At 45.5% G+C, this 18,174-nt stretch overlaps 1 pseudogene; it reads right to left on the bottom strand.

The window, feature by feature from the left end:
* LOC103090910 (peptidyl-prolyl cis-trans isomerase E-like) overlaps positions 1 to 18,174 on the bottom strand; it is a 22,961-nt pseudogene continuing 4,787 nt past the window's right edge.

Raw genomic sequence — 18,174 nt, 5'->3', positions numbered from 1 at the left:
TCACACGTACTCCCCACAGTCGGAGATGATGACCTTCTGCTTGGGTTTCCCGTCCTTGCTGCCCTGGGCCTTTGCAGGCAAAACAGAAGAGGAGGAATCAGGGGAGGGAGGGAGGGTGGAGAGGAAAGGGCAGCTCAGGATACCCACCCCGCCCCCTGCCCCCCACCCCCAGCAGCAGCAGCCGTGGCCTCTCTCTCCAGGCCCCGGAGCCCCCGCTCCTGCCCTCCCACACGGCTGTGCACTGGAGGCCCCGGGCGGCCGCCCATCTCAATCTGCCGCAAGACATCCAGGCCTTCCGTGATCTCCCCAAACACCACGTGCTTGCCGTCCAGCCAATCCGTCTTATCACGTCAGGAAGAACTGGGAGCCGTTGGTGTTTGGGCCAGAGTTGGCCATGGAGAACAGGCCTGGGGGAGAGAACGACCACATCGACCCCCTCCACCCTGCTCCCGGCCCTCAGGACGTCTGGTAGTAGAGGGAGGAGCGTAAATGCTGCTGGGATGTCTGGCCCTCAGAGGACGTCTGTGCACACTGCTGTCAGCCTTTCAGACAGGCAGGCTCAGACTGGGACGTACAGAGTCTTGGATGCCTTGTCTTCCACTCAACTGATAGTCAATGAAATGCTAAGCATGGTTGTTTCAATCATTTTATACTGGTTTGTCCTTTCATTAATTCATTCAACAAATACTTATCACTTCATAACCAGGCACCTGTTGAACCCTGGGGACACTGGTCCCAGCCCTGGTGGAGCCCACAGTCTAGCGGAAAAGAGTCACTCACAAGTTAAATATTGATTCATCTCAGGCATGGAAGCTTGGTTTAACATCCAGAAACCAATGTAATAAACCGTATCAATAGAATAAAGAACAAAAAGCACATAATAATCTCAACAGATGCAGGAAAAAAATCCAACACCTTTTCATGATAAAAACGCCCAACAGCGCTTCCCTGGTGGTGCAGTGGTTGAGAGTCCGCCTGCCGATGCAGGGGACACGGGTTCGTGCCCTGGTCTGGGAGGATCCCACATGCCGCGGAGAGGCTGGGCCCGTGAGCCATGGCCGCTGAGCCTGCGCGTCCGGAGCCTGTGCTCCGCTAAAGGGAGAGGCCACAACAGCGAGAGGCCCGCGTAGCGCAAAAAAAAAAAAAACAAAAAAAACAAAAAAAACGCCCAACAAACTAGGAATAAAAGGGAACTTCCTTAATCTGATAAAGGATATCTACAAAAAAAAACACATAGTTTTCCAATTCTAGTATATACTTAAGAGAAATAAATACACATGCCCACACAAAAACCTATATATGAATGTTCACAGCAGCATCATAATAGCCAAAAATTAGAAACAACCCAAATGTCCATCAACTTATGAATAAACTGTGGTATACCCATAAGTGGAATATTAATTGACAATAAAAAAGAATGAAATACTGATACACACTATATTGTAGATGGACATTTTTAAAAACATTATGCTAAATGAAAGCCAGTCACAAACGCCTACAATTTTATGATTCTGTTTACATGAAATGCCCATAATAGGCAAATCCACAAAGACAGAAAGTAGATTAGTGTTTGCCTAGGGCTGGGGGACAAGGGGATTAGGGAATGACTGCTAAAGAGTGTGGGGTTTCTTTTTGGGAGTGATGAAAACATTCTAAAATTATATGTGGGGATGGCTATATGACTATGTGAATTCATTAGAAACCACTGAAATGTATACTTTATTTTTATTTTTTGGCCACACCATGCAGCATGTGGGACCTTAGTTCTCCAACCAGGGATCGAACTCACACACCCTGCATTGGGAGTGCGGAGTCTTTAACCACTGGACCGCCAGGGAAGTCCCGAAATGTATACTTTAAATGGGTGAACTGAATGGTATGTGAATTCTATCTCAATGAAACTGTTAAAAAAAGATAATCTCTCTGGAGGAAGTGACATCCGAGTTTAAGTCTAAAAGGCCCAGGTTTGGCAGGGACTGATGGAGTGTAGCATGAGGAGCTGCAGTTCATCTGTGGCAACAAGAAACTCCACCCCTCGTGGCTGGGCCTCTAAAACGTGTGCTCCCTTCAAATGGGGACTGAGTCCCACTCTACTTTCAGGCCGGAGTTGATCAGGGTGCCTGACACATAATGGACTGGCCCTGAGAATATCTGTTTTAAATATTTAAATATTTACTGCAGGTTTACTATGTGTCAGACACTGCTCCAGAATACAATGGTGAACAAGAAAGACTTAAGTCCTGCCCTCATGAGGCTGACGTTCTCAGGAGAAATAAGACAATAAATAAGTAAAAGAGTAAGTGTATAATATGATTTCAGGTAACCAGTGCATGAAGAAAAATGAAGCCGATTAAAAAGAAGAGCAAGATGGTAGGAAAGCCCATTTTAGACAGAGAGGCAAGGGCAGGCTTCTTGGGCTAGACGACTTGTGGGTGATGCCCAGAGATGAGGGGTGAAGCCTGTGGGTGCTGGAGGAGGAAGCCTCCAGGAGAGGAGCCGGCACCTGCCACGGCCCTGTGGGGAGTGAGCTCTGGGTGTCTGAGGAACAGCCAGACTGCAGTGGGGTGAGCAGCACAGCCCATGAGCTTGGAGAGGGGCCAGGACCCAGGGCAGCCGGCCTGTAGGACCAGATGCTACACGAGATGCGCCACGGGGGCGGTTGTCAGCAGGAGAGCAATGTGATGAGAGTTACTCTTAAAAAGGACTGCTCTGACCATCTTGCAGAGATTAGAGTCTGCGGGGGAAGAGGCAAGAGTGGAAGGAGGGAGACGAGCTCGGGGACGCTGGTGGTGGTGGAGGAAGGTGAAGAGCAGCTACACCAGGAGGTGAACTGAAGACAGATGGACCTGCCATCCAGGCAACAGAGGACGGGGGCAAGGATGAGTCCTAAGCTTCTGACCAAGCAGCCGGGTAGATGGTGGCTGAAACAGGGGAGATGGGGAGGGAGCGCTCGGGGATGAAGAGCAAGAGCTGCTTGGGCACGTGAGGTCTGTGACCCCGCTGGGATGTCCAGGGAATACAGCGGGAGAGCAGCAGCGAGACGTACATGGGGGTGAGAGAAATTCAGCAGACATGAGGGAAAGAAAGCCCCGGGATGGGACAGGATTGTCTAGGGCAGTGACTCTAAATAGGGTAATGCTGCCCCCTCGAGGCTATTTGGAAAGTTCAAGGCATGGTTTTGGTTGTCAGTAATACTGGGGAGGAAGCAGGCATGTCCTGCAATGTCCCACCTAATGAAGAATTATTCTAATTCCTCTTGACTTTCAACGCCCAGACAAACATTCATGCAGATGACAAATATCTGTTTATAATGATCTAAGCCTAGAACCTAACTCCATTTTACATGTAAATCCAAAGATTATGAAGAATTTTTTCAGAAATGGACCTACCACATAAACTGAGGGAATAGTCACTTTCTTCTGGTTCAGAATATTACCAACAGATTTTCACTGTTTCAGAAAATCATGTTGCCGTGACTCTGGTGACATGACATGCCAGTGTCAGTCAGTCCATGTTGCTAACCTGCTCCAGGCAGAAGTTCATGTGTTTAAATATTCCATACATGCAGTTGTGTCCAAGCATCTAAATACCGAAATGCATATTATTTTATTTTAAATTACTTTCCTTTATGTTTTAATACTACTTTTTAAAAATTAGGTATTGGCAGGATATATTAGCTGTGACTTTCATTTCAGCATATAGTAAAGTATCAGTTCTAAGAGGTGGGCACGAGGCTAACGCGTTAAGAACCGTTAAGTAAAGAGTAAGTGTAGACAGAGAAGAAGAACCAGGGCTGAGCTTTGAGTCCCTCTAGCAACCTGGAGGTGGGGAGGAGGAGAAAGGAAAGGAGACTGAAGACGAGCAGCCTATGAGGCACAAAGAGAATGGAAGATGAGGTGTTCTGTCAGCAAGTGAAGAAAAGGGTTCAGGAAGGGCGTGATTCATAGTATCAAGGGCTACTGAGAGGTGGAAAACGAGGGCCGAGGCGTAGCTGCTGGCAAGATGAAGCTGTTGGCATCTTCAACAAGAGCAAGGCGTGGTGGGGAAGGAAGTCTCACTGGAGGGGGCTGAGGAAAGAAACAGAAGCCATGAGCTTACACAACTCTTAAGAAGTTTTGCTAAAAAGGGGCCAGAGAATTAATGTGGCAGCTGGAGGGGGAACACAGGGTCGAGGGAGAGTTATTTTATTTCTTTAAAGGCTGGCAGCACTGCAGCATGAGGGGGACTGAAGGATGCAGTAAAGGGAAGGGAGGACCCAGGGTCTGATGGGAACTGAGAAGAGAGTACAGCAGATCTTTCTCATTGTTCCTACTGCTCAGTGAGATAAGAAGCAAGATCATTAGCTGAGAGGGGGAGTGGAGGGGGCAACGCTGGAGATCTGAGGATCGAGGAAAAGGAGTGTTTTCTTCTCAGACTGTGGATGAGGGTCAATCAGCGATCTGAGAGGACTGCTGGGCTGTGCTCCTCAACCTGAAGGGGAGCCGGTGTGTGGGCATCATATGCTTTTCTCCAGCACATGGGAGTTTTGTACCAGGTGAGCAGGAGAGAGCAAGAAAAAGGCAGTGTGGCTGGAAGGCAAGAGTGAGGGAAGCACAGCTGGTGATGGAGCCCGGGAAACGAGGAGGCAGACGCAAACAAACGACAGTGTTTTGGGGGTGGGGGAGGGGAGGGGCTGGACCACGACTGTGTGAGCGGATGATACATTTCAACTATAAATACCTCGGAAAGGACATTACTGTGACCACGATGAAACCTGAATATGCACTGTAGGTGACAGTATTTTATCAGTGTTAATTTTCTGCTTTTGATAACTATATATTGTGGTAATACTAAAAATGCCCTTGTTCTTAGGAAATAACACAATGAGGTATTTAGTGGTGAAAGTGCGTGAGGTCTCTGACTTACTCTCAAATGGCTGCTCCCAAATAGACATTGTCTATAAATATATACAGAAAGAGACTAGAATAAGTGGGGAACGATGGTCACCAGCAAACAACTGGTGATGTGGGTGAACGGCATATAAAGGTTTACAGGCAGGGGCTCCTTGTTCTGTTCTGGTAAATTTTTGGTAAACTTGAAATTATATAAAATAAAAAGTTACAAAAACAGTAACAACACATCACTGTAGCAGCAGGACCAGGCTCTATGCCTCTTCCTCTTAAAAGGAGGCAAGCATGAACTTGAGTAAGTCAAAATAGAAAACTAAAAGACCTGTAGAAGCCTAAAGCGCTAGCCAGGCTGCACGCCTCCCCTCCGTTCACTGGGTGGCAGTCTGGAGACCAGAACCACAGCCCATCACTCCCCCTGCACAGTCATCTGGCCCGCCGATCACCACCCACCGATCAGGTCCCACCTGGTCCCATGTGTTTGAGGATGAAGTTTTCATCATCAAGCTTTCCCATAGATAGACTTGCCCCTGGTGCTGCTGTGGTTGGTGAAACTGCCGCCCTGGCACATGAACTGGGGGATGGTGCAGTGGAAGCTGCTGCCCTTGAAGCCAAAGCCCTTCTCGTGGGTGCACAGGCAGTGGAAATTCTCTGGGGCCAAGAAAGGAAAAGGTGCTGGGGTTAAAAATATCTAACTGGAGAGTTAAACCTCCAGCTCTCAGAATCTAAGAAAGTATATATTACCTTCACTTGAAGTAAACGTTTACTAGTGGTATGGCACACAAAGAGACTGAACAGACCAGGGGAATAGAACAGACAGTCCAGAAACAGACCAAGGTACATATAATTCAGTATTTCATAAAAGTTGTCATCTTAAAATTGTTGGGGCAAAAATGGACATTTTCTAAAATGGTGCTGGGACATATGAACAAACATTTGAAAAAAGGTGAAGCTGGATTTACAACTTACCTCACTGCAAGAATAAACTCCAAATGGATTAGATATCTAAACGTAAAGAAAAAAATTAATTATCGGTACTAGAGGACAACATGGGTTGGATTCTTCTATAACCTGGGTGCAAGGAAGGACTTTCCAACTATCACTCAAAACCCAGGGGCAATTAAAAAAAAATTCAACAACTTTTGCATGGCAAAAAAACATAAACAAAGTAAAAACAACAACAAAAAATGACAAACTGGGAGAAATATTCATTGGCAACATATATCACAGAAAATCTAATATCCCCATATATGAAGAACTCTTAAAAATTGGAAGGAAAAAAAAGATCAAACTTAACAAAAAAAGCTACAGAAGACATAAAAAAATCATTTTGCGGGGACAGTTTTGTTTTTGTTTTTGTTTTTGCGGTACGTGGGCTTCTCACTGTTGTGGCCTCTCCCACTGCGGAGCACAGGCTCTGTACGCGCAGGCTCAGCAGCCATGGCTCATGGGCCCAGCCGCTCCGCAGCATGTGGGATCTTCCTGGACCGGGGCATGAACCCGTGTCCCCTGCATCGGCAGGCGGACTCTCAACCACTGAGCCACCAGGGAAGCCCTTGGGGGACAGTTTTTGTTATAAGTCATTAAATATATAAAAAGATATTCTTTGACAACCATAATAAGAAAAACATAAATTAAAACTATCAATACTTTGAGACTCCATTTCTTGCCTATCAGACTAGCCAAAATTCAAAAACTTAAAAACACAATCTGTGAGTGAAGCCAGGGAAACAGGTATTCCCACACGTTACTAGAGGGAATGCAAAATGATACCTCTTTGTAGGAGAATTTGGCAATATCTAACAAAGCTACCTGTGCATTTACCCTTTGACCCAGTAACCCTACTTTTAGGAATGACCCTGAAGATATACCTCCAACGAGATGAAATCCACATACACATTATTTGTAACCACAGTATAATGGAAACAACCTAAATGCCCAAGCACCAGAATCTTGTTGAATAAACTATGGTATGTCCACCTTGTGAAGTATTGTGAACAAGAATAGATCTCTGTGAACTGATACGGAGTGATTTCCAGGATATGTTGTTTAGTGAAAAAAGCAAAGTGCAAAAGAGAATACACAATATGCTACATGCTGTGAAAGAAGGAAGGAAATAAGGAAAAACTCCTATACCTGTTCATTTTTGCAAAAGGAAACAAAAGGAGGATTAACCAGGAACTAATGACATTGGTTACTTATAGAAGGTGGGTGGGAATAGGGGCAGACGGAGTGGGAGGGAGTGACACAACTCCATGTGTGCCTCTTGGTATAGTTTTGATTTCTGAAGCCTGTCAGTGTTTATTCAAAAAATAAAACTAAATCAATAAGGCCGGGGGTGGGGGTGGAACCCCTAAAACGGAACACAAAGAGAAACAAGTGAGAACTTAAGTTAAATGGACAACTTAACCATACAGAAGAAAGGAATCTAAGAACTCTTTGAACACAGTATTTGGACCCTTTACAGACTGAAGAAAAAGAACCGCAAAAAAACTGTTTGTTGGTAGTGGTACAATTGTAGCAATTCTGAAACTATTTTGTACTGTAGGATTGAACAGTATGTGAATATACTGATGTTATTGGGAGCCAAGGCTCTCGCTGTGGGAGAAAGGTGATATAAATATGTAGTATTAGACAGAAATTAGAGTATCGGTATGAATTCATGACTTAAAGATACACACACACACACACACACACACACACACACACACTTCCTACTGAAAGGCTGAAAGGGCCTAGGCTCAATGACACCCCAGAAACAGTGTACCTACTCAGGATCCAGATCTTGATTTCTAATTATTATTTCCTACTAAAAGGAACAGGAGCTTCTTGGAGAAATGGCTGATTCCAGGGTCAGAGCAGAGACAGTACCAGATAAGCCCAGATCTTTTTATTGCACCAGAAAGTAAGGAAATGCTCAGAAAATGAGTGTCAAATGGATATGATATAGGAGCAGACTTGAGGGGGCTCCTGACGGCCAAACTTAGGATAGTCTAAGCAACTGACAAGTGAGTGAGTGTAATGGAGTAGAACATGAATAAAAAGACTCATGAGTGCACACTAACACATGGACCTACTAACGCAAAACAAATAAAGGGGGAAGGAAGAAGAGAAAGCTCTTATTCATAGCAGATGGCTAATTAGAATAAATGTAGAAATGCTAATGTTTTTAATACAGAGGGAGCAATAATTAGAAAATTACCATCACGGTAATAACTGACTTAGTCTAGAATCAAAAACAGAATACCAAAAATCACCAGGTGAAAAGTCTTAAAGTGTCTCCTTAAAAGTCACTTATCAATTACAAAGGGGAATAAAAGTACCTTGTGAGTGGGAAAAACTGGCAGACACAACCTTAACCAAGTAACCCTCACCAGTAATGGAAAAATCAACATTAGTGACAGGGAGACACACATGTCACTTCTGGAGTACTGCAAAGAATACCAAAAATAACCTGAATCTAATCATGAGGAAACAAACTCAAATGAGGAACATACTATAAAACAACTGGCCTGGAGTCTTCAAAAACGACAATGTCATAAAAGACAAAGGCTGAGGAACAGTTCCAGATTAAAGGAGATTAAACTGACACAACAAACACAGTGCATGATTCTAGATTAGGGGGAGAAAGGTTTCTATGAAGGACAGTATTAGGATATCAGAAATGATATCCTGGGGACTTCCCTGGCGGTCCAGTGGTTAAGACTCCATGCTCCCAGTGCAGGGGCCACAGGTTTGATCCCTGGTCAGGGAACTAAGATCCTGCAAGCTGAATGGCTAGGCCAAAAAAAAAAAAAAAAAAAAAGATTTCCTGTAAGGACAGCCCTAAACCAGTGCTCATTAGCGAGTGCTATGTCCCTGGGGGTCCAGGAACCAAGAAGTAGAAGCTGGAGTGGTCCTGGTTACCATCACTCCTGTTACTTTCCATCCCTGCAACTCAAGCCTCTGTGGGTCTAGAGGTCCTGGCTCCTAGCGGGCACACCTTCACCAGTGGAGACAACCAGACTCCCATTACACTTTAAGCTATGCCACTGGGTGATCACTTCAGGCTCCTTGGGCCAGGGTACAAGCAGGTAAGAAAAGAAGTCATCATCTTGGCGGGATTCTTGACCTTGGTCTTTAGGAGGTAGGTCTGCTGTTACACAACAGGGCTGGTCAGAATATGTTTGGGGGACCCATGGGACCTCTCTTGTACTCCCCTGCCCAATCTTGATGGGCAGCCATGGCCTGGGAAGGGCACAATGACCAGGAGCTCAAATCCCCTTGGATAAAGGTCTAGGTCACCTCATCAGGTAAGCCATGTAGACAAGCAGAGAAGCCAGCTGAGGTGAGGGTGAGAGGAATCTGGAATAAAGTAGAGGAGGGAAATGACAAGTATCGTTTGTGGTTCTGAGACCAAGAGCAGCAGTGGGATTATAGTTCCATTAACATTCCTCTAGAAATTTCCCCAGAAAAAGAGACCAACCAGAGTCCTGCAGGAGCCGTTCCCAGGTGAAGTAAGCGGATCTGAGTCGCGAGATGGGTGGACTGAAGTGGAGGCTGCGGTTAAGCCCACTGATCCTCTCCAAGACCAAGACCCGCATTCCCTCACCCCCTCACCTCCCAGGAGTGCTGGATGCTACCAGCCCCAGGATGGATCCCATCCAGGAAATGCCTTTGGCCAAAGAGAGCTGCCTCACCACTCCCGGGAATCAGCCAGAATTCATGACTGGTCCGTAGGAGGGTACAAAAGCCTGGCCCCCGGGCCTAAAATTCAGAGCTGGACATTCTGGAGGGATATCCAAGCTCCCAAACTCCCCATGGGATCAGCTGAGGTCTCTGTGTGACTGCAAGGCTGGTCAATTACTCTAGTTTTGCCCCATCTACTCCACTCATGCTCTTACGAAGTTGTTCCTGAGATCACTCCCAATAAACTTCCTGCATCCACCTCTCCATGAGTCTGTTTCCCAGAAAAACTGACTTATAACAGCCAAAAACTGAGAAAAATCAAGTAGCAGTAACATGAATATATTTTTCAGAGATAGAGCAATAAAAGTCAAAATAATCACCTAAAAGAAAAGAATGTTGCCTCTGGCAGGGCAGAAAAATTATGATGATGGGGGAGCAGAAGAATGTCATGTTTTGTAACAAACTCCAAAGAACAATTTTCTTTAAACTGTATGCAATTATGACTTTGATAAGCATTAAAAAAAAAAAAAGCTAGATTGAAACAAACAAACAAAAGGATCATGGGTAAAAAGAGTAATTATGAATATTTAAGGAAATAGGCAACGTGCAACAACTGTCAACAGTAGTTACCTCTGGGAGATGGGCTGGAGATAGTGAGGAGAAAAATTTTAGCTTTTAATTTATAACTTAAAAATTGTAACCTTCCAGGGGAGAAACCTGGCAGAGATCTCCTTAACCAAGTGGTCAAAGTTCACATCACAAACATTGGAACTGACCTCGAGTACTTCCTCATATGATGCACTAACAAGGAAACAACGTCCTTCTGAGGTATTCCTGCAGAAACACATAATCTAAATCTAATCACGTGGAAGTACCAGGCAAAGACAAACCGAGAAACAATCTTAGAAACAACTGGTCTGTCTCTTCAAAGATGTCAAGATCAAGAAAGACAACAAAAAACTGAGAAACTGTTACAAATAAAAGGAGACTAAAGAGACCCCCCCCCCCCCACTAAATGCAACGTGTGACTCCTTGTCAAGGGACAGAAATTGTTAACATTACTATAAAGAACAATATTGGGATAAGTGATGAAATTTGAATATGACCTGAAGATTAGTTAATAGTGTTATACTGATGTTAAATTTCCTGATTTTGATAGCTGTACTATGATTATGTAAGAGAATATTCTTGTTCTTAGGAAATTCATACTGAAGAATGATATATGTCTTCAACTTCCTCTCAACTAGTATGGGGGTAAAAAAATACACGTATGTATATAAACAAAATGATAAAGCATAAGGGCAAAAAAGTAAATTAATCAATAGTTAAAGGATATATGAGAATTCCTTGTACTATTCGTATAGAATTCTTATTCTTTCTATCTGTAAGTTTGAAAATGTATCAAAACAAAATTATTTTTAAAAAACCCAATAAAATCAAATGGGAGAGTAATTAAAACAAATCACAAAACTTTCAACTGCTTACTCTTTCTAACAGTCCTAAGCCTTTATGGAATTTCAAAAATGCCTGTTCTGGGAGTTCCCTGGTGGTCCAGTGGTTAGGACTCCATGCTTCCACTGCAGAGGGCATGCGTCCAATCCCTGGTCGGGGAACTAAGATCCCACAACCCATGTGGTGTGGCAAAAAAAAGAAAGAAAAGCCTGTTCTGCCTCATTTGTCACTAGATGCTGGGATCTAAGATGCCTCAGATAGACTCAGGTAGAAATAGTCAAGGGCCCAGGAGTCCAGGCAGCTTACTCAGCCACTAGCTGCCCGGCCATCCTGACCGGAGTCCTGCTCACCTGCTGTCATGGGAACGACGTCTGAACGCAGGAGCATCTGGATGCGGCCTGCTGCCTTGTTCCTGACCTTGACATCCATGTACATCTATCTGAGGGTTTAACTGGGGCTTTTTTACAGTGGCCTCTCCCTAGACGCAGGAGAAATGGCCAGGTTAGAGAGAACACCCTGACTCCCCAACTAGGAGAGTGAGTGTTCTTCTGAAGACACCCCAGAACCCACTGCAGCGAGCGGGCTGAGCAAGGCACCGACAGGGAAGGCCTTGGGCCCTGATGGGGCTGCAGAAGGCGGAGGCCACGGCCACGGCCCCCAGCCGGACACCCAGTGACAGGAGACCTCAGCACTGTCTATCCGGAGCCGCACCCCCCAGGCATTTTATCTCATCTCACTCCCTCAGACACGTCAGCTCGCTTCGCCTTCACCCTCCCCTGCAGTCACAGAACATCGCTTTTCTGGCCCAAAACACACAACGCTCAACAACTTCAAGCCCCAGTTCAAGCCCACCCACCTTAGTCAGTTAAACGGACCCACTTCTGCAACACCACCCCCTTCCTCTATGCTTAGCCCTGCATATCCACAGGCTGGCTGCAGTGGAAGCAAGGAGGGCCTAAGTGCTCAGAAAGGAGACAGTGGAGGAAGTTGGGCCTTGCTTAGTGCTCCAAATGGACAAGGCTGATTAGACGATAAAACATTCAATAGAAACCTTGCCACCTGTTTGACAGAGAAAACTCTACTGTCTCTGTCTGACCTCTTTGCAGTGTGGATTAGGTCAACACATAGGTATAAGCTCTCAGGCCAAGCCCTAGGTTATTAAATAAGATAGGGCTTCTACCCTTGAAGGACTGGCTACTCAGTGAGGGAGGGGCAGCCACAACTGTGAGAGGCACACAGACCCTAGAGCCCCGCAGCCTTGGTTCAAACCTCAGCCCCACCACTTTTGAGCTATGTAACGTCCACAAGTTATTCGACCTCACTGTGCCCTAGTTTCGTCACCTAGACTTGGGGATAATAATAGTACTTACCTCAAAGGACTGCCAATAGGATTAAATATTTGTAAAGCCATCAGTGCCCGGCAAAGAGTAAGCAATATTTAAAACACGTTAAATAGGGCTTCCCTGGTGGCGCGGTGGTTGAGAATCTGCCTGCTAATGCAGGGGACACGGGTTCAAGCCCTGGTCTGGGAGGACCCCACATGCCACGGAGCAGCTAGGCCCGTGAGCCACAACTACTGAGCCTGCGCGTCTGGAGCCTGTGCTCCGCAACAAGAGAGGCTGCGACAGTGAGAGGCCCGTGCACTGCGATAAAGAGCGGCCCCCACTTGCCACAACTAGAGAAAGCCCTCGCACAGAAACGAAGACCCAACACAGCCAAAAATAAATAAATAATTTTTAAAATAAATAAATACTCCTGTTCTCTGTTTAAAAAAAATAATAATAAAATAAAATAAAATACGTTAAACAATTAATGTCAAAACAATGCAGTAAATTCTAGGATAGCAGGTCCCATGGAAGCCCAGAGGCCATGCAAGCCCAGAAGGGAGGGATGAAAGGTGAGTAGGAATTAGCCAGATTATGTTGGAAAGGTCATTTTAGGCAAAGGAACTGCTTATGCAAAAACACAAGAGATTTGGGAACTCCCTGGTGGTCCAGTGGTTAGGATTCCACGCTTTCAGTGTCGAGGGAGCAGGTTCAATCCCTGGTCTGGGAACTAAGATCCTGTAAGCCACGCAGTGTGGCCAAATTTAAAAAAACAAAACAACACATGAGATTTGTAGGTAACTATAAATTTGTAGATAACTACAGATTTATAGGTAAGTATAGTCTCTTGTTTCCTAGAATGTAAAATGGGGCTACAATATAAAGAGATGAGCAGGGTCAGAACATGGAGAGCCCTTCTGTGCCTCTGATGTAGCCCAGACTCAATCCTATACATGAGGGAGGTCCTTAAAATGCTTGTGGAGAGCAATTATCCTCAGATCCATCCTTCAGAAAGCTCCTCCTGGCTACTCAGATCAGGAGGAAGCAGGCCTGCGACAGAGAGACCAGTTAGGAAACTACTATCATTATTCACAGGACAGAAGATGGAGGCTAAACCAAGATAATGTAGTAGGAACAAACAGGAGAGGCAAGAGTCAGGAAGACTTAAAAGATAAAATAAGCAGAAAATGGCAACGCATCATGTGTGAATTAAAATAAACTGAAGCTTCTGGTTTGAGTGACCAGAAGGCAGCAAAATTAGCTAAAATCGGGAACACAGGGAGGCCAGAGTGAAAGGAAAGAGGAAATCCACTTGGGATGTGCTTTGTTTATTTATGGTGACTGTGAGACATTCAGGCAGAAACATGTGAAACCCAGGAGAGAGGTCAGGGCTAGGACTAGAGATAAAGAAATCACCAGAACCCTGCCTGAGTGGCTGCAATAATCTCAGACAAGGGACAAAAGTGGCTGAAATGCACAAGGACGGTGTGGAGAAAGGAGGCGAGCGCTACGGAAGGAACTCAGAGAAACACCACTGTGCAAAGGGTGGGCAGAGGAGAAGAAGCCCCTGTGCTATTCTGAGGAGCAAGGGTCAAGATGCGTGTCAAGAAGCAGGAGAAAGCGCCCAGGCGTGGGGAGCCCTGGACCTGGGGAAGGGCCTCTGTGGAATCAGGGTAGGAGCAGGAAGACAGGGAGTCTGGAGCCAAAGTCTTCAGTGATGGAGCGGGCAAGATCGGTGGATGACGGGTACTGGTGGTGTCCTCTCATCTGAGATACCCCCTCGTTGAACAGCCGTCACAAATCGACACCAAGCACACATAAGGCATTTCTCACCCAGTGCCCTACAAGGACAAGACACCCACACTTTCTCCATTCAATTCCCCCAACACCACGCACAGTAGAAGTGTGCTGGGTGCAGAGTGCCAGCCTCTCTGGAAGTGCAGCCTGCAATCTCACCTCCTGGGTTTCCACTTTGGGAGGCTCTGACCCTTCTTCCTCTTTCCTCTCTTCAAGAGTCTTCCTAGAAAACTTTTTCAACCAGTCATCATCTGACAAAAATGAAAGGAAAGAATCAAACAGATGGTAAGAAACTCAAGCTATCAGCCAACTGCTCATTAGCCATGTCCAATTCTTTGCTGCTTTGGTCAGCACTACGTGGACGCATAACGTGGACTCACTACGTGGACACACTACGTGGCTCTCACAGGCCATAGAAAAGAAGTTACATCTTAGGAGCTCCCCAGGGCAATGAAAGCTGTCACTGGGAAATGTCAGGCCTTCAAGTCCAGCTCTTAGCACAGGTGGGTGAGAATAAGGAGGAAGGACTCAGCCATGTCAAAAGGGAAGTCCCAGCCCTTGTCAAGGCTGGAAGGGCACAGACTATGTCTGTGTCCCAAAGCAAGACTTTCATGGGGACAAGGCCTCTAGCTTTCTGAGAAACTCAAACTCTTTATTTCCTTGGAGGTGCTGCATTCTCTTCTCTACTCTACACCACTCTACTCATGTACACATTACCCCACAGCAGGAAGTAAGACAGGGATAAAAATGCGACAGAGGCCACAGGTGAGGACGTGATGGGGTATCTGTGGTTGCCCCCACTTACCTGGTCTGGACAAGCCTTCCTTAATTCTCACTGGTTTGGCCAAACTGACATGGATTGTCCGCCCAAACATTTCAGATTCATTCTGAAAAGGGTGCAATACAACTCAGCTGCTTAAACCTTGTTAGGCTGAAAGAAGACCTGGCACGCTTCCATTTACTTCTAAGAAGCCTGAGACTTGCTCATGATTAGTCCTAAGTTGGGAGCCTGCAACCCCCAATGGCCAGCTAAGCACAAAGCTCACCACAGAAAGCCCCTGAGCCACCACACACTTCCTTTATTTCACCACCAACAACAGAAAGGTCTGTGCTGGCATAATGTTTGGATCTGAGCTCAGGACTCTGAAATTAAAAGGGTAAACGCAGTTACCAAATACCTGAGTCCACCTTAAAAAGACAAGAGCGGTACTGAACTGGAAAATGATAGTACTGCTGACTGCTGAGGGGCATGTTTGATGAAAGAATGGCAGAGAACATGGTAACATGGAATAATGTTTAAGAATATTTCAAAATCCAAGAATAACTGATACCAGCAAAAGGTGGGTAGACAGCTTTTTAAAAAAGGTTTGTGGGACTTCCCTTGTGGTGCAGTGGTTAGGAATCTGCCTGCCAATGCAGGGGACACAGGTTCGAGCCCGGGTCTGGGAGGATCCCACATGCCGCGGAGCAACTAGGCCTGTGCGCCACAACTGCTGAGCCTGCGCTCTAGAGCCCACGAGCCACAACTACTGAGCCCAAGTGCCTAGAGCCTGTGCTCCACAACAAGAGAGGCCACTGCAATGAGAAGCCCGGGCACCGCAGCGAAGAGCAGCCCCTGCTCGCCACAACTAGAGAGGGCCAGCGTGCAACAACGAAGACCCAATGCAGCCAAAAATAAATAAATAAATTTATAAAATACTTGGAAAAATAAAAAGGTTTGTTTGGGGCCTTTTCATGAAAACTAAAAAAAGAAAGAAAAAAGGATTCCTTAATTTAATAAGATTTAGGTTACAATTATAGCTATGTCTTTGTTCTTAGAAACAGACAAAGTACTAACTTTATTTCTAGCGATTAAGAAAAAAGTGAATGATGGCATGAAATAACATCCTTATTTCACATTTAGTCATGAAGAGTGATCACAAAGATTTTTAACAAGGGCAAAAGCATTTAAGGGTTTTATGGCAGGCAAACTAATGGCCTGCCCAAAGATGTCCACCTAGGGACTTCCCTGGTGGTACAGTGGGTAAGACTCTGCTCTCCCAATGCAGGGGGCCCGGCTTCGACCCCTGGTCAGGGAACCAGATCCCACATGCATGCCACAACTAAGAAGTCTGCATGCCACAACTAAAGATCCCACATGCTGCAACTAAACATGTCTCAATGAAGATCCTGCATGCCACAACTAAGACCCAGTGCAGCCTAAGTAAATAAATAAATATTAAACAAACAAACAAAGCTGTCCACCTACTCTCCAGAACCTATGAATATGTGATATTACGTGGCAAAAAGGAATTAAGGTTGCTAGTCAGCTGACCTTAAAATAAGGGTATTATCCTGGATTATTCAGATGGGCCCAACGTAATCACAAGGATCCTCTAAATGTGAAGAGGGAGACAGAGGACTTTGTTTCAGAGTGATGTGCTGTGAAAAGAACTCACCCTGCCATTGCCAGCTTGAAGATAGAAGGGGCTGAGTCAAGGAATATAGCCATTCTCTAGAAGCTGAGAAAAAGGCAAAGAAACATTCTCCCCTATAGCCCCCAGAAGGAACACAACTCTGCCGAAATCTTCATTTTTGCTCCGAAGTGAGACTCACTTTGGACTTCTGACCTCCAGAACTGTAAGATAACACATTAGTGCTGTTTTTAAGCCACCAAATTTGTGATAATTCAGCAACAGGAATTCAAATCCTTTTCTTTTGAAGTACCCAACCTGTCATAATCCTTCTATAGGTTTTCTCTTTCTCAGTTGTTAATTGGTTTAACTTTATGAGAGAATCACTATTCAATGGCTCAAAAAAGCCTCACATTTTTGACTAGAGCCAACTACAGAAGTTTTCCACAATCCCTTCCATATGCTTCATGAGACCCTGCCTCTTATACAAGATTCACCATTTCACCTTGCAGTCAAGTTACACTCTATTTGCAGTATATTGCCCTAGCCTACAGGTTGGCAGTCTTTCTATAAAGGGCTAGATAGTAAATATTTTAGGCATTGTGGGATACATACAGTCTCTGCCGCATGTTCTTCTTCTTTTTTTTTATAACCCTTGAAAGTATAAAAACCATTTAGCTCATAGGCCATACAAAAAACAGCCTGCAGGGCTTCCCTGGTGGCGCAGTGGTTGAGAGTCCGCCTGCCGATGCAGGGGACACGGGTTCGCGCCCCGGTCCGGGAAGATCCCACATGCCGCGGAGAGGCTGGGCCCGTGAGCCACGGCCGCTGAGCCTGCGCGTCCGGAGCCTGTCGCGGGAGAGGCCACAACAGTGAGAGGCCCGCGTACCGCAAAAAACAAAAACAAACAAACAAAGAAAACAGCCTGGAGAATGGATTTGGCCCATAGACTTAGTTTGCTGACTCCTGACATAGATATAAAAATGTCAGGGAGAGACTGGCCAGTAAGATGGTTGACATTTATACAAATGTTAAATGGGCAGGATTTCTGAATAAGAATTAATTTTATAAGCAGCCAGTTCCTAGTGAATACTTTCAAATAACGGCAACTTCTGCTTCCTCTATAACTTTGAAACTGTGGAAACTGGAAACACAATACGTGCATCAGGGTCCCATGTAGCACCAAATAACAGCTTCAGTGAAAAGCAAGATTCTCAGCCATACCATGTTTTTGATAGTTGCTTCGGCATCCTGCCAAAAGAATACAAGGAGAAAGGTGATGCGTGTAGTTCAACTCTTTTTGTAGCTAACACGCAAATTAAAACTCAGTGCCACAAGCTTTCAAAACAAGATGCTACTTCCCTTCCTACGGCCTAGGTTGTACGTATTTAACAAAGAGCATGTACTAACTACTTGCTGGAGCTGGTGGTGTAAAGATGGGTGCTCAGGTTATGGAGACAGAATACACACAGGAAATAGGCAACAGCAGTGCCAGGCCAGAAGGCTCAGGGCTCTGCAGGGCCTGTCTTTCACATTCTGACTACATGAAGGGAACTTTGAACCAGGGCTTGTGGGCCTTCCTTCAACCAGAACTTCCTGTGTCTTGGCAACTGTCACCACCAAGCCACTACAGAGGGTTGAATAGTGTCCCCC

Source organism: Lipotes vexillifer, unplaced genomic scaffold, assembly GCF_000442215.2.
Source record: "Lipotes vexillifer unplaced genomic scaffold, Lipotes_vexillifer_v1.1 scaffold213, whole genome shotgun sequence".
NCBI lineage: Eukaryota > Metazoa > Chordata > Mammalia > Artiodactyla > Lipotidae > Lipotes > Lipotes vexillifer.
The sequence above is the reverse complement of the archived record's forward strand: the minus strand, read 5'-3'. Positions and strand labels throughout refer to the sequence as shown.